At 44.7% G+C, this 23,584-nt stretch overlaps 2 protein-coding genes across 41 annotated transcripts in view; both read left to right on the top strand.

Moving 5' to 3' along the window:
• The window catches only part of C19H19orf53 (chromosome 19 C19orf53 homolog), a 542,027-nt gene that overhangs the window by 405,058 nt on the left and 113,385 nt on the right, over positions 1 to 23,584 (top strand). The window contains exon 1 of one of the 40 annotated variants that reach the window (XM_050770944.1): positions 14,310 to 14,313. The exons of the other annotated variants lie outside the window; for them this stretch is intronic. The gene's annotated coding sequence lies outside the window, so the exon portion shown is untranslated. Of the gene's footprint in view, positions 1 to 14,309; positions 14,314 to 23,584 lie in introns of those variants that run through there. 40 annotated transcript variants of the gene reach the window in all.
• YJU2B (YJU2 splicing factor homolog B) overlaps positions 1 to 23,584 on the top strand; it is a 595,535-nt gene that overhangs the window by 474,250 nt on the left and 97,701 nt on the right. The window lies entirely within an intron of this gene.

The following is a 23,584-nucleotide window of genomic DNA, read 5'->3' as shown; positions in this document are numbered from 1 at the left end:
TATGGGTTTGTTATTATTTTCTTGAACAGTGCCGGGCACTCAGTATGTTGGGAATGAAATGAAAACAATCCCTCCTGTGGTGCTTTCAATCAAGAAACCAATCTGGGAGAAACCAAAGAAGCTTTTAGTGCCAATTCCAAAAGAAAGTAAAGGTTCTGAAATAGCTGGTTTGGGTGAGACGCCCTCCCCAGTCCAATCAATTCTGCTGGGAAGAGGGTGAGAGGAGAGGAGGAGTGATGGCATTGTACCAACATAGCTTCCAGAACCTTCCCTTTGGATGGAGAATAATTTCCAAGGAAAGGGGTGAAGGTAATTGTGAGTTCGGTTAGATAGGGTGGTCATATCCTCCCTTAAAGGGAAACAAACTTGCTAAATATAGGAAGAGCAAACTACCCAACAGTGCACAAAACTCATCCTGGGCTCGTGGTTAGAGCATCCTGCAACAAGGAGATAGAAAAGAAGAAGGGGCCGGGTGTGGTGGTTCACACCTGTAATCCCAGCATTCTGGGAGGCCGAGGCGGTCAGATCACCTGAGGTCAGGAGTTCGAGACCAGCCTGGCTAACATGGCAAAACCCCATCTCTAACAAAGATACAAAAATTAGCCGGGCGTGGTGGTGCACACCTGTAATCCCAGCTACTCGGGAGGCTGAGGGGAGAGAATGGCTTGAACCCAGGAGGCGGAGTTTGTAGTGAGCTGAGAACGCATCACTGCACTCCAGCCTGGGTGACAGCAAGACTCCCTCTCAAGAGAGAAGGGAAGGGAAGAGAAGGGAAGTGGAAGGGAAGGGGAAGGGAAGGAGAAAGGAGGGGGGAGAGAGAGAAAGGGAGGGGAAGGCGGGGAGGGGAGGGGAGGGGAGGGGAGGGGAGGTACAAAGAGTTGCCAAATTCGCACAAGCTCAGAAACCCATAATTAGTACCCTTGGACTGACCTATGCTCATTATGATAATAAAAGAAAATCACCCCTGGGTAGAGATTTAAGATGCTAATGAGGCATGCAATATACACATTAGCATGTATGACAATAGTGCATAAAACACGCTTAACACCAACACCCCTTCCCACTCTTTCATGAATAATCATGTAAGGCTCCCATAAAGGGAGGTTCCCCAGTGTCAGTCATCTCTGTCTCACTTTTGAGCAGCCCACCCTAATCAGCTGTCAGAGTGTACGTTCACGCTGCAATAAACTTTCTTGCTAACTTTTTTTTTTTCAAGATGGGATCTCACTCTATCACCCAGGCTGGAGTGCAGTGGTGCAATCTCAGTTCACTGCAGCTCAGACCTCTCCAGGCTCAGGTGATCCTCTCACCTCAGCTTCCCAAGTAGCTGAGACCGCAGGCACGCACCACCACACCTAATTTTTGTATTTTTTTGTAGAGACAGGGATCTCGCTGTGTTGCCCAGGCTGTTCTCAAATTCCTGGGCTAAAGTGATCTACCCGACTCAGCCTCCCAAAGTGCTGGCATTACAGGCATGAGCCACCATGCCTGGCCTCTTGCTTACATTTACTTTGGACTTGCTCTCAGATTCTTTTGTGTGGCAAAGTGTAAAACCTGGACTGGCTCACCAGCAAAAATTAGATTTTAGACAAGTAGACACTCCAAAAGATGCTCACTACAATAACAATTATCTCGGCACTTCATTTCTAACCTTAACTCTAACCTAGACAGACAATTGCACAAATGTTCAGAACAGCCTGTATCAGTTACCTAATGCCATGGTAATGCTGCATAACAAATGGATACAAAAACATCAGTGGCATGCAACATTAAGTTTATTGCTCATATATCTGGGGCACCCTCACCAATGGGGTGGAAAGGAGGTGATGAAAACATCCAGCCAGAACATCTGCTTCTCTTCCTCCTCCTTCCCTTTCCATTCTTCCTTTATCAACTCTAGCATTTACTGAACAATTCTTATGTTCTGGACACTGCTCAAAAAGCTTCACAGGTAACGAGATAAGTATCACTAACATATCCACTCAGCAAATGAGAAAACTGAGGCACAAAGAAGTTAAATAACTGGCCTGAAAGCCCATAGCTAGTGAGGGGTAGAATCAAAGAGTCCTTGCTTCTAAACCCTGACTCCAGAGGGCAACAAACTTTTCATATAAAGGATCAGAAAATAAATATTTTAGGCTTTGTGGGCCGTGTGGATTTGGCCCACGGGCTGTAGTTTGCTGACCCTTGCCTTAATCCAACAGCCTGAGAACTTTCAAAGTAAAGCTGACCAAGCTTTACCTTTCCATGAGATTTCCAACAAACCCCTAAATCCAGTAAATTAGTAATTCACTGTGAATGAATTAGGCTGATCGCTGCATAATTCATGATTATCAAAATGATATTTTAATGTCAGTCATCGTCTTAAGGTATTTTTTAAGACTTCTAGGCACTGTCCTATTGCAGGGTAAAATTTTTTTATACCTTTTTTTTTTTTTGAAACAGGGTCTCCCTCTGTCACCCAGGCTGGAGTGCAGTGGCACGATCACAGTTCACTGCAACCTCAATCTCCCAAGCTCTTCCAATCCTCCCACCTCAGCCTCCCTACTAGCTGGGACTATAGGAGTGCACCACTGTGCTTGGCTAATTTTTTATTTAATTTTGTATTTATTTTTTGTCTCACTATGTTGTTCAGGCAGGTCTTGTACGCGTGGGCTAAAGTGATCCTCCTGCCTTGGTCTCCCAAAGTGCTGGGATTAGAGGCATGAGCCACCGTGCCTGGCCACAGGAAAAATTCTGCTTCAGTGGGAATTAGACAGTGTCGAGAGCAGGGATTGGCAAATCACAGCCCAGAAACCAAATCCAACCACTCCTATTTGCTTATATTTTCTACAGCTGTTTTCATGCTACAGCGAAAGAGTGGGGTAGTTGCCACGTAGACCATATGTCTAGCAAAGTCGAAGATATTTACTACCTGGCCCTTTACAAAAAAAAGCCTGGCAACCCATAGGGTAAAGAACACTCTTCTGAGTTACCTGATTCTAGCCTTTCCTTGCCTTTGACCTATTTTACAATTCTGTAAGTTCTCGATAACTGAGAGCCATGCAAAATAGTCCTCTTTTTGTAGACAAGAAAAAGCTGTAATGTCCACCGGAAGTTCAACCTACTTCCCTCCACCGCTACGGAAGAGCTCAATTTGCACAATCATTTCCATGTTTCTGATCCATAACTGTGTCTTTCATTTGAACGCTCCTTTGAATGAGTTGTAACATTGGTTCCGTCATTCACGAGGAAGATAAAATCTTTAACACATATTCACTTCACATATGTATGAAAGTCAGGATTTTTCTTCTTTCTTCAATTATTCTTGAACAATATGGTTTCATAAGAGTTCAGAGAGCTGCTCTCCAATGGATGTTACAAAATAGCTACATCATTCTACTAGATCTTGTAATAGTAGCCCTGAGCTATAGATTTGTCCCAGAAACTTTAGAAAAAGTTTGGCTGACTTAATGGCATTTTGGGAGGCTGAAAAATCAACTGTTGCGTATTAAACTGGAAATCCAAAAGCAGGTGTGGTGGTTCACACCTGTAATCCCAGTGTTTTGGGAGGCCAAGGCAGGAGGATCTCTTAAGGCCAGGAGTTCAAGACCAGCCTGAGCAACATAGCAAGACCCCATCTCTACAAAAACAAATTAAAAATGAGTCAGTTGGCCGGGCGCGGTGGCTCAAGCCTGTAATCCCAGCACTTTGGGAGGCCGAGATGGGCGGATCACGAGGTCAGGAGATCGAGACCATCCTGGCTAACACGGTGAAACCCCGTCTCTACTAAAACATACAAAAACTAGCCGGGCGCGGTGGCGGGCGCCTGTAGTCCCAACTACTCGGGAGGCTGAGGCAGGAGAATGGCGTGAACCCGGGAGGCGGAGCTTGCAGTGAGCTGAGATCCGGCCACTGCACTCCAGCCTGGGCAGAGCGAGACTCCGTCTCAAAAAAAAAAAAAAAAAAAAAAAAAAAATGAGTCAGTCATGGTGGTGTACGCCTACAGTTCTAGCTACTTGGGAGGATCTCTTGAGCCCAGTAATTCGAGGCTGCAGTGAGTGAAGATCATGTCTCTTCACTCTAGCCTGGGTGACAGGGTCACACCTTCTTTCTAAAAAATAAAATAAACTGGAAATCCAAATAACTACATAATGAGGAGATAAAACATAAAACACTCTTAGAAGTTATGAGTATATGATATGGCTTGAATGTGTCCCCAAATTTTATGTATTTGAAACTTAATCCCCAAATCTATATGTTAATTCAAAACAGGGCTTTGGGAAGGTATTTAGGATCAGATAAGGTCATCAGGGTGAAGCCCTCATGATAGGATGGTGGCTTTACAAGAAAAGGAAGAGAGATCTGAGCTTACATGAACTCTCTTGCCCCCTCACTACAGGATGCCCTCTGCCATGTTATGACACAGCAAGAAGACCCTCACCAGATGTCAGTTCTTTAGTCTTGGCCTTCCCAGCCTCCAGAACCGTAAGAAATACATTTCTTTTCTTTCTTTCTTTTCTTTTCTTTTTTGGCAGAGTCTTGCTGTGTTACCCAGGCTGGAGTGCAATGGCACAATCTCAACTCACTGCAGCTTCTACTTCCTGAGTTTAAGTGATTCTCATGTCTCGGCCTCCCACGTAACTGGGCTTACAATCATGTGCCAACATGTCCGGCTATTTTTTTTTTTTTTTTTTGTATTTTAAGTAGAGGCAGGTTTTGCCATGTTGGCCAGGCTGGTCTCAAACTCCTGGCCTCAAGCGATTCACCTGCCTCAGCCTCCCAAAGTGCTGGGATTACAGGCATGAGCCACTGTGCCCGACCACATTTATTTTCTTTGTAAACTACCCAGTTTGTGATATTTGCTTATAGTAATGCAAAATAGACTAAGTATATAAGTGATCCTTGATGTCAAAAGGATGGTTGAGATCCCCCAGGGAGTGTGGGGGGAAATATGAGAAGAGGAAAGGGCGGATAAATGGGGAAGGACAGGATAGAGGGGCAACTGAGGACAGCTAAAGTTAGACTGGACAGAGCAGCATTGTGGGCTGCAACAGCCTGGGCCAAAGGAACTCCAAGGCAGATGTATCAACACCACCAAGTTGTTCATAAAGGTCAAGGAAGGGCTGAAAAGTGGCCATTGGCTTGAGCAAATAACAGGTCATTAGTGGCCTTGGCAAAAACAATTTGATAGGAATGGTGGATTGAAAGGCAAACAACAGTGGGTTTGGAGTGAATGGAGAGAAGGAAGTGGAATTACAGTTGGCTGAATAAATGAAGAATAATGCCTGATTGCTGCAGGGTTGTTATGACAACCAAATAAGATAATGGTGGTGAATGCTCTTTAAGGAATTTTTTATTGAGGTATAATTTATATACAGTAAAATCTACTTTTTATTAGTATACAGTTCTGTAGGTTCAGACAAACCTACACAGTCGTGTAGCCACTGCAAAAATCAAGATATAGTACAGTTCCATCATCCACAGACAGTTCTCTTTTGGTCCTTTGTAATTAATCTCTTCCTGCAGCCTTAGCCCATAGCAATCATTGATCTATTTTCTGTCCCTATAGTCTTGCCTTCTCTAGAAGGTCACATAAATGAAAGTGTACACTACATAGACACTTGAGTCTGGCTTCTTTCACTCAGAGTAATACACTTGATATTCACCTATTGGTATTTTTTATTGCTGAATAATATTCCATTGTATGTGAATATTCCATCACTTTTTTTTTATAAAAGTGAAATGTTGTATAAAATTGTAAGGATTTATTATTCTTGGAAAATATTACATGCAGGAAGGAAAGTCTGCCTTAGTTTGGGCTCCCTCAGAAGCTGACCTTGAGACATGATTCAAGTGAAAATTGTTTACTTTAGAGTCAGTTCCAGGAGACCCAGTATGGGAAAAGAAAGTGACACAGGGAAGGAAAACAACAAGCGTCAAGCAAGTTACCACTGTGGGCAAGTGACGCTCAATCTGCTGGGACTTTTAGGAGACAACATAGAATACAGATCTCAGAATTGCCCACTTGAGGAGTGAGGGAGCTGGGATATTTATCCTCCACCTTCCTACCAGTCACTGATTGACAGCCCCTCATGGAGGACATTAAATCTCTACCATTTCTGGCCCAACTGTGTAGATCATAATGTGTACCCCAAAGACCAGAGACGGTCCTCAAACAAAGGAATGCAGGTGCTGGCCACTGGAAATTAGGCCAGGGTGTGCTGACTGAGGATGAGTGGGGAAGGCCAGGGGCTGACCGTTCCTTCTATAGAGTGAATATATAATCAGATCATAAACTATCTCCTAATTTTCATCTCTTTCTTAAGCTGTAAACATCAAGTATTTTTACAGCTCTTCAGGATGCACTGCATGGAGACCTTCTAAATCATCTCTATGTCCTCTAATTGGGCTTGTCACTCACAGCTAATATTGCTCTATTTATAGTTAATCTCTCCATATAGCGCCTTATGACTTATTTTTGGATTTGTGAGTCAGGCATGCATACTCCAATATGCATGCTCACGCTGCTGTTTATCTGTCTCTACAGAAAAACAGGATGTTGTGTTCCTTTTTTCCCTGCCTCACCATACCCACTCCTGACCCTTGTCTGACAGTCTTTGGCATATATTAACTTTCATAAATACCTTCTGTTGACTTCATAGTTTTCCAAATATTCAAAAATTCTTTATTTCACTTAATCTGCAGGATAACACTAGGAGGCAAGCAGAGAGCTCTTGCCTCTAATGCATTTTACACATGAGAAAACTGAGGCTTATGTCAATTAAAAATTAATTTAAGCTATTTCATTTAAGTTAAAAATTAGTTTCCACTGCGTCACATGGGATGCTTCTAATTGTGAATAACTAAAATCCCAAACGGAATTAAACATTAAAGAAAACTATTGGCTCACATGAAAAATATAATAAATAAAAAGTAGCATGTGCTTTCAAAAGAGGTTTGATGCGTTGGCTCACAAGATGGCTGCCAGGAGGAGCTCCTACAACTTCACGCCCCACGTTCACAACCGGTGATGGATATAGAGTACCTCCATTCTGAGATTCACTCTGATTGGCCCAGTCCATATCACATGACCACCTCTGAGCCAATGACTATAGCCAGGTAGATGGGGTATGCTGATCGGCTAAACTGGGTCACGTGGTCTACCCGGAAGCTAAGGAAAAACTCACTTCCCTAGAAATAGATGGAGTCCCAAGTGAAAAGCAGCGAGAAAGGGAAAATATTGGAAGACATGCATGGAAAGTGGGTTATTTAGGAATGTTGTCATCTGTAGGTTACCAATAAACTGAGTAAGAGTGGCTTAAATAAATAGGACTTTATTTTTCTCACAAAGCAAAAGTATGGAGGTAGATGATAGCCATTTTTTTAAAAGCCATTCTCAGGCCTCTGTCTGTGGCTTGCCTGTAATCCCAGCACTTTAGGACGCCAAGGCGGTTGGATCACTTGAGGTCAGGAGTTCGAAGCCAGCCTGGCCAACATGGTGAAACCCTGTCTCCACCAAAAATACACAAATTAGCCAGGCGTGGTGGCGGGTGCCTGTAATCCCAGCTACTCAGGAGGCTGAGGCAGGAGAATCACTTGAACCCGGGAGGCGGAGGTTGCAGTGAGCCAAGATCACTCCACTGCACTCCAGCCTGGGCGACAGAGCCAGACTGTCCCAAAAAAATAAATAAATGAATTAAAAAGCCATTCTTCTCTCCTTTCACCCACCATCCTCACTATATTGCTTTTCCTCCTTAAATTTAATCACTTCATAGTCTCAAAGGTGGCTGCTACAGCTGGATAGGAGGAGTAAGTTCTAGTGTTCTATACCACTGTAGGATGACTATAACTAACAATAATATACAGTTTCCAATAGCTAGAAGGAGGATAGTGACCGTTCCCAACACAAAGAAATGATAAATATTTGAAATGATCAGTATACTGATTATCCCTGATCTAATCACTATACATTGTATGTATCATGTACAACTATTTGTTAATTAAAAATAAAACTTTTTTTAAAATTTTTGTTATTTTTATTTATTTATTTATTATTTTTATTTATTTATTTGAGACGGAGTCTCGCTCTATCACCCAGGCTGGAGTGCAGTGGCCGGATCTCAGCTCACTGCAAGCTCCGCCTCCCGGGTCCACGCCATTCTCCTGCCTCAGCCTCCCAAGTAGCTGGGACTACAGGTGCCTGCCACCTCGCCCAGCTATTTTTTTGTATTTTTTAGTAGAGACAGGGTTTCACCGGGTTAGCCAGGATGGTCTCAATCTCCTGACCTCGTGATCGGCCCGTGTCGGCCTCCCAAAGTGCTGGGATTACAGGCTTGAGCCACCGCGCCTGGCCGTTATTTTTATTTTTTGAGACACAGTCTCACTCTGTCACCCAGACTGGAGTGCAGTGGCGCAATCTCGGCTCACTGCAACCTCCGCCTCCTGGGTTCATGTGATCCTCCTGCCCCAGACTCCTGAGTAGCTGGGATTACAGGTATGCACCACCACACCCATCTAATTTTTTGTATTTTTAGTAGAGACAGGGTTTTACCATGTTGGCCAGACTGGTTTTGAACTCCTGACCTCAAGTGATCTGCCCACCTCCACCTCCCAAAGTGCTGGGATTACAGGCGGGCTGCCCGGTCAATTTTGTATTACTTATTTACTTTTTTTCTTCTTTTTTTTTTTTTTTTTAATGAGACAGGGTCTCACTCCGTCACCTAGGCTGGAGTGAAGTGGCATGATCTCAGCTCGCTGCAGCCTCGAACTCCTCGGCTCAGGTGATTCTCCCACCTCAGGCTCCTGAGTAGCTGGCACTACAAGTACCCCCCATCAGGCGTGGCTAATTTTTTTTTTTTTTTTTTTTTTGTAGAGATGGGGGTTTCGCCATGTTGGCCAGGCTGGTACCGAACTCCTGGGCTCAAGCAATCCACCTGCCTTGGCATCCCAAAATGCTGGGATTACAGGCCTGAGCCACTGCATCCAGTCTGCTCTTGCCTTTTAACAAGGAATAAATCTGCATCTTCAAGAGCCCTCCAGCAAACTTCCTTATCAGAGGCCAAGTTCTCCCAGTGTAGAGTCTGAAATAACCATCCTGATGCAAAGGGTTTATTGAGAAGGTTTGCTCCAGGAGAAACCAGGAAGGGAATAAAGGAAGCAGAACAAGGAAAGGGAAGAAGCCAAGACATGGAGGGGACGTCCCAGCCGAACCCCTCCCCTACAAAGAGCTCCAGAGCCTAAATTCCATCTTGGAGACTGTCCCATTGTGTCTCGCGGTCAGAGAAGCAGAACCACTATGAGTGTGATCTAGAACAGGGAATTTATTATGGGATTTGACCTTGTGCAGTAGTGAGTTAGTGGAGCAGACTGTGGCCCTTTGTCTGGTACTGGGTCTGCAATCACTCTAGGTCAGCCAGCCCATCCTTCAGGAGAGAACACTAGCTGTGCACAAGAGCAGGGAGGAGCAGAACCCACGAGGGACTTGCGTCTGTCTCGCACCACCTGCAACCTCAACGTCGTGAGTGACCTGCAAGTGAAGCTGTCATCCTTCACCTTGGAACTGTGTGTTCACTTGGCCCAGTTCTCAGGGAAGATGAAAGAGATTTGGCAAGAGCTGGAGAAGAGCCAACAGACCTGCAGCAATATGTGTGTGTGTGTTGCCGCCATGCCTGACACCTCCAGGGAGACAAAAATTAGGGTCATTGCTTTACATCCATCTTTCAAATCTTATGCAGGTTATTCTTCTAGCCGACTCTAACCCAGAACTTTACAAGGAAGAGAGTAGGGGGAAATGTTCTTCCAGCTTGGCTAAATTGACATTATCCAAAGCCAAATATCCCACCTGGAGAAAAAGGAGTTAGCTACTGGCTATAGGTGCCGCCAGGGAAGATGCAAATACATAGACATTCCCTAGTCTCTGTGTAGGCAAGAAGGTGCCCGTGTCCAAAGGCAACACTGTGATGGCCACAGAAGCTGGACATCAGCAGCAAAACACATAGAACTGGTAAAGGGATCAGAGGGGATCTGGGCAGGGCATGACAATGGCCACTACATTTACTCTACATCTCAATGGCCAGAGTCAATATCACGTCCCTGCCCTGACTCATACAGGTCAAGGTTCCAGTCTACCCCAGAGGGTAACCACCCCACATCCACCAGTAGCATGACAGCCAGGGCAAGGACAAAGTCATGTAATCCCCTTCCAGTGTCCTTACCACTGTTTTCAGTATTGACTGTTTTCAGAACATAATTAATCAAGATTAGATGTCTAGAAAATCTTGTTTAAAATTTGTTGGCCAGGCACAGTGGCTCACGCCTGTAATCCCAGCAGTTTGGGAGGCCAAGGCGCGCTAGTCACCTGAGGTCGGGAGTTCGAGACCAGCCTGGCCAACATAGTGAAACCCCGTCTCTACTAAAAATACAAAAATTAGCCAGGCGTGGTGTTGCTCGCCTGTAATCTCAGCTGCTTGGGAAGCTGAGGCAGGGGAATCACTTGAACCCGGGAGGCGGAGGTAGCAGTGAGCGGAGATTGCGCCACTGCACTCGAGCCTGGTGACAGAGCAAGACTCCATCTCAAAAAAAATATATATATACACACACACACACACACACACACACGTATATGTGTAGACGTATATGTGTATATACGTATATATACACACACGTCTACACATATACGTGTGTGTATATATACGTGTAGAGAGAGAGAGAGAGAGAGAGAGAGATTTCATTGTGTTAACATGCAGTTGGTTTTCATTGTTATTTTAAGTGAATTAAAAATAAATATTTTAAATTCTCTCAAATGTTAATTTTTTTTATTGTTTTTTAGAGACAGAGTCTTGCCCTGGCACCCAGGCTGGAGTGCAGTGGTGCCATCATAGCTCACTGAGGCCACGAACTCCCAGGCTCAAGCGATCCTTCTGCCTCAGCCTCCTGAGTAGCTAGGACTACAGGCGAGTACCACCACACACGGTAGCTTTTTTTTTTTTTTTTTTTTGTAGAGATGGGGCCTTGTTGTGTTGCCCAGCCTGGTCTCAAACTCCTGACCTCAAGCAATCTTCCTGCCTCAGCCTCCCAAAGTGCTGGGATTACAAGTATGAACCACTGCACTTGGCTACATGTTAATTTTTAAAACAAGAAATATTGATAATTATAACCCACATAGACAGAAACTCTGTAGGGGCCTCAATAATTTTAAGAGTACAAAGGGGTTCTGAGACCAAAGAGCTCGAGAACCACTGCTCTAAATAATTATGTTTTTTTAAGTCTTAAAGCTTGGCTCTTTCCTCTTCAAAGACGTAACAAGAACAAAGACATATTTTGACCTGTCTGTGTGTGCTACCCAGGATCATTCATACCTCAAATCCCCCTCAAACACGATACAATTAATGAGTTGGGGCCGGGCACGGTGGCTCGCACCTGTAATCCTAGTACTTTGGGAGGCCAAGGCAGGCGGATCACTTGAGGTCAGGAGTTCGAAACCAGCCTGGCCAACATGGAGAAATTCCCGTCTCTACTAAAAATATATTTAAAAAGTTAGTCGGGGCCGGGCGCGGTGGCTCAAGCCTGTAATCCCAGCACTTTGGGAGGCCGAGACGGGCGGATCACAAGGTCAGGAGATCAAGACCATCCTGGCTAACACGGTGAAACCCCGTCTCCACTAAAAAATACAAAAAACTAGCCGGGCGAAGTGGCGGGCGCCTGTAGTCCCAGCTACTCGGGAGGCTGAGGCGGGAGAATGGTGTGAACCTGGGAGGCGGAGCTTGCAGTGAGCTGAGATCCGGCCACGGCACTCCAGCCTGGGCGACAGAGCGAGACTCCGTCTCAAAAAAAAAAAAAAAAAAAAAGTTAGTCGGGCACAGTGGTGGGTGTCTGTAATCCCAGCTACTTGGGAGGCTGAGGCAGGAGAATTGCTAGGACCCAGGAGGCGGAGGTTGCAGTGAGCCAAGATTGTACCATTGCACTCCAGCCTGGGCAACAAGAGCAAAACTCCATCTCAAAAATAATAATAATAATAATGAGCTGAATGCAAACCACAGAGTGGCTTTGTCCGCAAGGCCAGTTGTTAAGAACTATTCAGCTGTTACTTGCATAATTGATTGTCAGAAGCAACTGAACCTATGAGAGAGGTCCTATCTTAACCAGAATAGCTGGCTTGGTCTCTACTCTTTCAAAAATACTTACCACTGGGAAAGTTGGACCCTGTCATCTCACTGTAGGATATCCTGCTTGAAATTCTTGCTGGGTCAAAATAATAGCTTTGCTGTGTAAACTGGGCCCATCCAAGTTTCCTGTTGGCTAACACCATAAGCCATGACCTTCAGTCAATTGTTGGTAATGTCAGGAAGTTAAAACACAGTCCAATGAGTCCAAGAGATCTTTGTGTAGACCCAAAATTTCATTCATATAAACTCATGAGCTCTTCTTCTAGGAGGAACAGAAATGATTCTAAATGAATTTAGGCTCCAAAGATCTGCTGTCCAATTCCAAGTATCATCAACTAGCAGCAGGACACAATCATGTAATCTCATCAAAAAAGGGGTCCCTATGGTTCCCTGAAACTATAGAATTCATTGAATGTACGATTCTAGGACCTGTGACCCACATGTATTCATTTGTTGGGGCCTCCAAAATACCATAAATTGGGTGGCTTACACAACAAGAATTTATTTTCCCACAGTATTGGAGGCTGGAAGTTCAAGATCAACGTATCAGCAAGATTGGTTCCTTCTCAGACCTCTCTCCTCGAATTGCATAAATAATTTGTTTTGTTTTAAGTTTTAAAACTTGACTTTTTTCCCTTCAACGGCCTAGAAAACACATAGCCATATTGTGACTTGTGTGTGTGTGCTAGGTAGGATCATTCATACTCCAAATCTCTCTCACATTACAGATTAATGTGTTGGATGCAAATGGTATGTATTGACCAACAGCCCCAGCCGAGGTCCAGTTGACAGTCAACATCAACCACCAGACATGGGAATGAGTAATCTTCAGATGATTTCAGCCTCCAGTTGTTGAGTCACCTCAACCTCAACCTTGAGTGCTGAGTCATCTCAACTTTGAATGTTCCCAGTAAAGACCCAGGCATTACGCAGCAAAATCAAGACATCTTTTTCTGCATCCATTCTGAATTCCTGACCCACAGAATCTGATAGCACATAAACTGGTTTCTATTTTATGCCCTAACTTGGGGCACGGTTGGGTTTTGTTTTTTGGATTTGGGGTTGGTTTTTGTTTTCTTTTGTTTTGTTTCATTTGAGATATGGTATTGCTCTGTCAACCAGCCTGGAGTGCAGTAGCATGATGGTAGCCCACTGCAGCCTCAAATTCCTGGGCTCAAGCAATCCTCCCACCTCAGCCTCCCGAGTAGCTGGGACCACAGGCACACACCACCATGCCGGCCCCCAAAAATGTTCTCATATCGTTGCCCTTCCCTGCATCCCCACCTTTGGCTATGTAACTTTGCAATACTCTTATTATGAGCAGAACATATGGTCTCACCTCTTGACTTTGGATTTCGTTATAAGACTTTCTTTGGACAGTAATTTTAAAAACCACAAAACTGACAGTGTGTCATTTTTGAGCCTAGGTATATAGTCAGAGAAACAGAACCAGTAGTATAGTAGTATACGAGACAGAGACAGGGAGAGAGCCAGAGGGAAAGATAGATTTATTAGGAGGTATTGGCTCACATGATTACGGAGGCTGAGAAGTCCGACAATCTGCCATCTCCAAGCTGGAGATCTAGAAAAGTCAGTGGTGTCATTCAGTTTGAGTCTCAAAGGCCTGAGAACCAGTGTAGCCCATGATATAAATCATAGTCTGGGGGCCAGAGAAGATGAGATGAGATGTCCCAGCTCAAGCAGTAAAGCCGTAAAAGAGGCAAAATTCTCCTTCCTCCATCATTTGTTCTACTCAGGCCCTCAACAGATTGGATGATGTCCACTCAATTGGGAATGATGGCAGCCTGCTTTACTGAGTCCAGTGATTCAAAGGCTAATGATACAGGAGTTAAAAAGAAATTATTTAGGCAGACAGTGAGGGTAAGAGAGTCCTCGGCAGAATTTCCCTTTTAACAAAAAGCCCCCAAATAATTTCTTTTCTAACAAAGAACAATTGAGCTGCAAACATAGATAAGCAAGCTGGAAGCTTGCACAGGTGAATGCCAGCAGCTGTGCTAATAGAAAAGGACTGCCTGGAAGCCAGGTATGTTCAATGTGGAGTCTCCATCTTCCCTTTTCTTTGTCACCACATGTGCAGTAGAAAAACAGTCAACATGGTGCCAGTCAGGTAGAGAACCCACCTGCATAATAAAAGATTAGGGTGGGGAGGCCAGCTTCTTTGTGCACTATGCAAACGGCACCCCTAGTCCTAACCAGTTCTTCATGTGCTATGCAAATGGCATACATGGTCTGACCAATCCTTCATGCCCTATGTAAATCAGATATGACTTCCTCAAGCTCATCTATTAAACATCCCGTACTTTGCCGCAAACAGGAAGCCCTGCTTGGGAGCCCCTCTCTCTCTACAGGAGAGAGAGCTTTTCTCTTTCTTTCACCTATTAAACCTCTACTATTAACCTCACTCCTTGTGTGTCCACATCCTTGATTTCCTTGGTGTGAGGCAATGAACCGTGGGTATTACCCCAGATGAACAATGCCACTTCACTAATACTCTCAATCAGGCCAGGCATAGTGGCCCATGCCTATAATCCCAATACCTTGGGAGGCTGAGGCATGAGGATCACTTGAACCAAGAAGTTTAAGACAAGACTGGGCAACATGGCAAGACCCCATCCCTACAAAAAATAAACACAAATTAGCCAGGCACAGTAGCACACACCTGTGGTCCCAGTTATTTGGGAGACTGAGGTGGGAGGATCGTTTAAACCCAGAAGGTCAAGCCTATAGTGAGTTATGATTATACCATTGCACTCCAGCCTGGGCAACAGAGTGAGACCCTGTCTCAAAAGAAAACAAAGGATAATGGTATTTTTTTTTTCTTGAGACAGAGTTTCTCTCTTATTGCCCAGGCTGGAGTGCAATGGCACAATGCAACCTCCACCTCCCGGGTTCAAGCAATTCTCCCACCTCAGCCCCCTGAGTAGCTGGGATTACAGGCATGCACAACCACGCCCATCTAATTTTGTATTTTTAGTAGAGATGGGGTTTCTCCATCTTGGTCAGGCTGGTCTTGAACTCCCGACCTCAGGTGATCCACCCACCTCGGCCTCCCAAAGTGCTGGTATTACAGGCGTGAACCACCACACCCAGCAGACTAATGCTATTAATCAGAAGCACTGTCACAGACACACTCAGAAATAATGTTTAATCTGGGTACCCCTTTGCCCAGTTAAGTTGACATAAAATTAACCATCACCCTGGGATTCGAGAAGCCTTGAATGTTACCACTTGCCCCTGCCATCATCATGAGGAGGACATGCCCAGACTAGTCCATTGGTCCTAGGAGGAGAATGAGACACATGTGGAACAAAACTCAGTTGCCCCAGCTGAGATCAGACAACACATAGAAGTAAATGAAAATACATGATTGTTGTTTTAAGCCCCTGAGTTTGGGGATGGTTTGTTACACAGCGTTTTTGTGGCAATAACTAACTGATACAGCAAGTAAGGCAGTGTTGGGACTCACAAACAATACCCCAAAATAACGGCCTCAGAAGCAAATGTTTTTCTCTGGTCTTCTCCTGACCACCTGTCTCTCAGTCCCATGCTCCCCTGAGGCTAGCCATAGAAACTAGAATCCCCCTTCCCCAAGGTGGGTCTTAGAACCACAACCCCTTTTTCCCCAAAGTTAACCGTAAGACCTAAAAATATGACTCTTTTTCTCTGCCTTTTTGTGTAAAAACTGGCCATAAAGAAATTATGCGACCCACCCTGTTTGACTGTAGGTCATAAGACACCCATTCCAGAGAGGGTCCTACCCCATAGCCAGGATGCTGGGCAGGAAAGCCCCAAAACTAGGGCTTAGCCTGGGAGGGTTCTTGGATTCAGCCTGGAAAGGATACAAGGATGAGCCAGAGGTGTTAGTCACTTTTACTGAAGCAGCAGTGACAGCAGCCGTGGAGAGCTCCCTGTGGAACAGCGCCACCCCGTAGGCAGTGTGCCCAAAGTAGCAACATAGAGGCAGTGCTGCAGGCATATTTATAACCCACTTTTAATTATGTGCAAATTAAGGAGTGCATGATGCAAAAATTTCTAGAAAAGTGATGGTAAATTCCAGGTCATCGGATCATTGCTAAGGATAGGGATGGTAACGTCTACGTGTTACCATGGCAATGGTAAGTTGACACGGCCCACTAGTGGGCGTGTCTCATGGAGAGGTGCTTTTGCCTCTTCCCTGTTTTAGCTAGTCTTCAACCTGGTCCAGTGTTCAAGTCCCACCTCCAGAGTTGAGTCGTGCCTCCTACCTTACCCAGAAGGAAGTAATGCTGCACAGAAAAGCCAAGAAGAATCTAGATAGACAGACCTTGCCAGATTTCTCCACTCAGTCTATTACCATTAGATCAAACCCTGTATGTCCAATCATTATTTCTGCACAGCTGTCCATACTCTGTGGAACCTAAGCATAAAAATAGACAGTTTCCATTGTATCTCTGGGTTTTCATTCTGAAGGCACCCATGTCATGTAAAACTATGATCAAAGAAATGTGTATGCCTTTTCTCCGATTCACCTGCCTTCGGTGAGTTGATTTTTCAGTGAAACTTCAAAGGGTGAAGGGGAAATTTTCCCTGGCCCCTGCAGCAGACATCGCATGCATTGCTTCTGAACACATTCCAGTGGTGATAATCGTGGACTCACACCTTGTAACCATAATAAGCCCATTGGCTCATGAACACAGCAAGTGAATATGCCAAGACATTGGGTTGCAGCATGGAAAGAGGTTTAACTCTAGGGCAGTTGAATGAGGAGTTGGGAGGGAACCTCAAATCCATCTCCCCAAGGAGTTTGGGGCTAGGGCTTTTTTGGTTTTGTTTTGTTTGTTTTATTTTTTGTTTTTTTGCTTTTGTTTTTGTTTTTTGTTTTTTTTTTTTTTTTTGTGATGGAGTCTCACTCTGTCACCCAGGCTGGAGTGCAATGGCGCGATCTCGGCTCACTACAGCCTCCACCTCCCAGGTTCAAGCAATTCTCCTGCCTCAGCCTCCCGAGTAGCTGGGATTACAGGTACGCGCCACTACGCCTGGCTAACTTTTGTATTTTTAGTAGAGACAGGGTTTCGCCATGTTGGCCAGGCTGGTCTCAAACTCTTAACTAACCTCAGGTGATCCACCCACCTCGGCCTCCCAAAGTGCTGGGATTACAGGCGTGACCCACCGCGCCCAGCCAGGGCTAGAGTTTTTATGCATGTTGGAGGGGGGCTGAAGTGTGGAAATCATTCATTGGTTGAAGAATGCAGCATGAAGTCATGTGACTGGAAGATGAAGACACGGTTGTCTCCTGCTGATCCTATTCCTTTGTGAGGGTCTTCAAACAGGTTGGCATCAGCTGTTTTGCTGGAAATCTCAATGAACAATGGAAGCCGGCGTGGTGGCTCACACCTGTAATCCTAGCACCTTGGGAGACTGAGGTGAGTGGGTCACTTGAGGTCAGGAGTTCAAGACTAGGCTGGCCAACATGTTGAAACCCCATCTCTACTAAAAATACAAAAATTAGTCAGGTGTGGTGGCGGGTGCCTGTAATCCCAGCTACTCAAGAGGCTGAGGCAGGAGAATCACTTGAACCCAGGAGATGGAGGTTGCAATGAGCCAAGATGCGCCACTGCACTCCAGCCTGGGCAACAGAGCGAGACTCCATCTCCAATAAATAAATAAATAAAAACAAAAGAACAATGGAGATGCAAATAGTCAGTGTCTAGTTTAGCAACAAGGAAGCGGGCCAAAATGCAGCCTGATTCACATTTTATTATAACTATATTTCCATCCAGAACCTGGCATGCAATCCTTATCAACCCTGGACAGAGGGGCATGGTTTCATTCTGGCCCCAAAAGGCTGGAAAATATAGTTGAGTAACCAGATGCCCAGTTTAACTATATTCTAGGGGAAAGGAAGATGGGATTTTGGAAGACAGCAATTGGTGCCAAGGATAACTATAATACTTTTAACAGTGCATGATTCCCTCAAAAACAAAGCATCTTAGACATTGTGTCAATTAACAGTTTTTGTTGCAAGTAGCAACTGTGGTTGCAAAAGTGGAATTTATTAAGGATATTGGAGGTCGAAGAATTGACAAGAGTGGAAAACCAGCCTGGGGATGCAGGCAGGAGTGAAAAGTACCCCCACAATGCCAACAAGGAGACACACTACCGTCTTTTTAAAAATTTGTATAAATTGGCCTCGCGTGGTGACTTACGCCCGTAATCCCAGCACTTTGGGAGGCCAAGGAAGGCGGATCATGAGGTCAGGAGTTCAAGACCATCCTAGCCAATATGGTGAAACCCTGTCTCTACTAAAATTACAAAAATTAGCTGGGCATAGTGGCGGGCGCCTGTAATCCCAGCTACTGGGAGGCTGAGGCAGGAGAATCACTTGAACCTGGGAGGCAGAGGTTGCAGTGAGCCCAGATCGCACCACTGCACTCCAGCCTGGGAGACAGAGCGAGATTCCTTGAACCCGGGAGGCAGAAGTTGCAGGGAGCCAAGATCAAGCCACTGCACTCCAGCCTGGGAAATAGAGCGAGATGCCGTCTCAAAATAATAAATAAATAAATAAATAGGCTGGGCATAGTGGCTCATGCCTGTAATCCCAGCACTTCGGGAGGCCAAGGCAGGTGGATCATGAGGTCAAGAGATCAAGACCATCCTGGCCAACATGGTGAAACCCTGTCTTTACTAAAAATACAAAAATTAGCCGGGCGTGGTGGCAGGCGCCTATAGTCCCAGCTACTCAGGAGGCTGAGGCAACTCGGGAGGCAGAGGTTGTGGTGAGCCGAGATCGCGCCATTGCACTCCAGCCTGGGCAACAAAAGCGAAACTCCATCTCAAAATAAAATAAAATAAAATAAAATAAAATAAAATAAAATAAAATAAATTTATGGGGTACAAGTGCAATTTTGTTACATGCATAGATTGCATAGCAGTGCAGACCTTTTAGGGTAACCATCACCTCAATAACATACTTTGCACTCATTGATTTTTCATCATCCACCACCCTCCCACCCCTTCTGAGTCTCCCTTGCCCATCATTCCACTCTCTAAGTCCAAATGTTGGCATTATTTAGCTCCTTCTTATGAGTGAGAATGTGTGGTATTTGTGTTTCTGTGTCTGACTTGTTTCACTTAACATAACGGCCTCTGGTTCCACCTATGTTCCTGCAAAAGACATTATTCCATTATTTTTTTTTATCATCAAATAGTATTCTATGGTATATATGTGCCATATTTTCATTATCGAATTATCCATGGATGGACACTTATGTTGATTCCTCATCTTTGCTATTGTGAATAGTGCTTCAATAAACATACGGGTGCAGGTACCCTTTTAATATAATGATTTATTTTCCTTTGGGTAGATAATCAGTAGTGAGATTGCTGGATCACATGGTAGTTCTATTTTTAGTTCTTTGAGAAATCTCCATATTGTTTTCCATATGGATCTATCTATATGTGCCTTTAATTTTGTTATTTATTTAAAAGGAACTGTTAATCTGAAATAAGCAACAGAGAGATCAACTCTCCTTAAGAAATAATTTTTTTTTTTTCTGAGATGGAGTCTTGCTCTGTTGCCCATGCTGGAGTGCAGTGGCGCAATCTCGGCTCACTGCAACCTCCGCCTCCCGGGTTCAAGTGATTCTCCTGCCTTAGTCTCCCAAGTAGCTGGGACTACAGGCGTGCGCCACCATGCCCAGCTAATTTTTGTATTTTTAGTAGAGACGGGGTTTCACTATGTTGGCCAGGCTGGTCTCAAACTCCTGACCTCGTGATCTACCCACCTCAGCCTCCCAAAGTGCTGGGATTATAGGCATCAACCACCACTGCCGGACAACAAATAATTTATTCGGGAATAGCAGGGGATTACAATCTGAGATCCGCATGCTATGGCCCACCGTAGGAGCATCCAAAGAGGTTAGGGCAGGGGAAAGCTTTCGCAAGAAAAAAAGAGCCAAGGGCAGTAGCTCAGGCCTTCAATCGCAATGACTAGGGAGGCTGAGGTGGGAGGATTGCTTAAGCCCAGGAGGTCGAGGCTGCAGAGAGCTATGATCATGCCATGCACTCCAGTCAAGGTGACAGAAACCCTGTCTCTTTAAAAAATAAAAATAAAATTTAATTTAATTTAAAAGAAAGAAAAATAAGAAAGGCCCACATAAGCTGTTTTGAAACAAAGACCATTGGTTACAGGAGCTTGTTGCGGGAGTTTGTTAGTTCATTGGTGGACACGCAAACACTTGTCACTCAGGCAGGTGTCCTTGCACAAGTAGCTTATCTGGGCCGGGCGCGGTGGCTCACGCCTGTAATCCCAGCACTTTGGGAGGCCAAGATGGGCGGATCGCGAGGTCAGGAGATCGAGACCATCCTGGCTAACATGGTGAAACCCTGTCTCTACTAAAAATACAAAAATTAGCCAGGCGTGGTTGTCAGGCACCTGTAATCCCAGCTACTCGGGAGGCTGAGGCAGGAGAATCGCTTGAACCCAGGAGGCGGAGATTGCAGTGAGCCGAAATTGTACCTCTGCCCTCCAACCTGGGTGACAGAGTGAGACTCCATCTCAAAATTTTATTTATTTATTTATTTAGAAAAGCAAGTAGCTTATCTGGAATACCACAGCTCTGAAAAATTCTTTGGATAATCCTTAGCCAGGGCATACGTGCTCCAGGCTGCCTCTTCATGGCCTCCGGGCTCCATTGTATTAGGATTTGATGTAAGTAACTCCATTTTGATGCTGATCACTTCTGCAAAACCACACTCAGCCAAGCGTTCTGCAACTTGTACATTTTCACATAGTAATATATAGTGGGGATCTTTCCAGAATATTACACTCTACGCAGGTCTATGTCTTTCTTCTTTTTTTTTTTTTTTTTTTTTTTTTTTTTTTTTTTTTTGAGATGGAGTCTCGCTCTGTCGCCCAGGCTGGAGTGCAGTGGCCAAATCTCAGCTCACTGCAAGCTCCGCCTCCTGACCTCATGATCTGCCCGTCTTGGCCTCCCAAAGCGCTGGGATTACAGGCTTGAGCCACCGCGCCCGGCCATTTCTTCTTAATAACTGCATTAGTGTTGCAATACTAACACTGTGCATTAATTTGTTCAAATCAAACCCCAAATGAGGTACACTTTCCAGTTTTGGGCTATTTCACTTTCCAGTTTTGGGCTATTTCAAATAAGGCTACAGAAAATATCTTCAACCTGGCCAGGTGTGGTGGCACACGCCTGTAATCCCAGCACTTTGGGAGGCCGGGGCAGATGATCACCTGACGTCAGGAGTTCGAGACCATCCTGGCCAACATAACGAAAACCTGTCTCTACTAAAAAGACAAAAATTAGCCGGGCACATTGGCACACACCAGTAATCCCAGCTACTCGAGAGGCTGAGGCAGGAGGACTGCTTGAACCCAGGAGGTGGAGGTTGCAGTGAGCCAAGACCGTGCCAGTGCACTCCAGACTGGGTGACAGAGCAAGACTCCATCTCAAAAAAAAGAACAGAAAAGAAAAAAGAAAATATCATCAACCCTATATCTTGGCAAACTCTATCTGGAGAGTAAATAATCTAGCAATAAGATTTCCAGGCCAAAGCCTATTAGTAACTATCTCCAATTTGTCTCCAGGAAGATTGCATTAATTTATACTCTGATGAATAATGTAGGAGCGCATATATTTCTATATATGCTCAGTGAAGTAAGTCACAAAAAGACAAATGTTGTATTATTCCATGAGGTCTTAAAGTAGTCAAATTAATTGAGATAGAAAGCGGGATGGTGGTTGCCAGCGGCTGGGAATAAGAGGGATGCAGGCATGAGTATTTAATGGGGACAGAATTTCAGTTTTGCAAGAAGAAATGAGTTGTTTCAGTTTGTTGTTTGGTTTTTTTTTTTTCTTTTTTTTCTTTTTTTTCTTTTTCTCCTTTTTTTCTTTTTTTTCTTTTTGAGATGGAGTCTCTCTCTGTCGCCAGGCTGGAGTGCAGTGTCACAATCACAGCTCACTGCAACCTCCACCTCCCGGGTTCAAGCAATTCTCCTGCCTCAGCCTCCTGAGTAGCTGGGACTACAGGCGCCCACCACCACGCCCAGCTAATTTTTGTATTTTCAGTAGAGACAGGGTTTCACCATGTTGGCCAGGCTGGTCTCGAACTCCTGACCTCAGGTGATCCACTCGCCTCAGCCTCCCAAAGTGCTTGGATTACAGGCATGAGCCACCGTGCCTGGTGAGTTGTTTCAGTTTTACAAGAAAAAGCTCTGGAGACAGATGGCGTTGATGATTGCACAACAATGAGAATGTACTTAATGCCACTGCACTGTCCACTTTAAAATGCTGAGGGTGGTAAATTTGATTTATGTGTATTTTTACCATAGTTTTGTTTTGTTTTGGTTTGGTTTTTTGTTTTGGTTTTTGTTTTGTTTGTTTTTTGTTTTTTTTTTTTTTTCCTAAATAGGTAGGCTGGGCATGGTGGCTTGTACCTGTAGTCTCAGGCTACTCAGGAGGATGAGGCCAGGAGCTGAAGACCAGCCTGGGCAACATAGTGAGACACTATCTTTATAAATTAATTTAAAAACAAAAATTACCCAGGCATGGTGGCTTGTGTTTGTAGTCTCAGCTACTCGGGAAGCTGTGGCGGGAGGATCCCTTGAGACCAGGGGTTTGAGGCTGCAGTGAGCTGTGATCGCACCACTGCATCCAACCTGGATGAAAGAGCAAGACCCTGTCTCTAACACAATAATAAACAAAATTAAAAATTTTTTTAATTGGGCAAAAAAGGCCGGGTGCCTGTAATCCCAGCACTTTGGGAGGCCGAGGCAGGCGGATCACCTAAGGTCGGGAGTTGGAGACCAGCCTGGCCAACAGAGTGAAACCCCATCTCTACAAAAATATAAAAATTAGCCAGCATGGTGGCGGGTGCCTGTAATCTCAGCTACTCGGGAGGCTGAGGTGGGAGAATCGCTTGAACCTGGGAGACAGAGGTTGCAGTGAGCCGAGATCGCGCCACTGCACTCCAGCCTAGGCAACAGAGTGAGACTCCATCTCAAAAAAAAATAATAATAAAATAAATAAATACAGCAAAAAAAAAAAAAAAAATTCAAGCATCTCTAACAACTACCTCTGTAGAGCCCTTTGCTCTAAACATATTGCTTTCTTAATGTTTCCTGGGTAATTTCAGCATTGTGTTAGCCATTCGGAAAGTTATTAATAGACTCCGTCCTGATGCCCTGAACTCCCTCCTAACTCCATCAGGACAGTTGTCTCCTAATTCTAGTGCCTAGTAGTCTTTCCTGCCTGGAGAGGTCCCACGGCACCCACAGGGCATCACTGAGAATCATAGAGTTAGGTATCTTTCCAGCGGCAGATCACCACAGAATTTTGGCATCACACATGTTAAGAAATTAAAGAGCAAAAGTGCCTGGTTTAGAAACCTGTGATCCGCACAGAAACACATGTTTC

This window comes from Macaca thibetana, chromosome 19 (genome assembly GCF_024542745.1).
Source record: "Macaca thibetana thibetana isolate TM-01 chromosome 19, ASM2454274v1, whole genome shotgun sequence".
Taxonomy (NCBI): domain Eukaryota; kingdom Metazoa; phylum Chordata; class Mammalia; order Primates; family Cercopithecidae; genus Macaca; species Macaca thibetana.
Note: the sequence above shows the minus strand (reverse complement) of the source record. Positions and strands in the feature narration are given on the sequence as shown.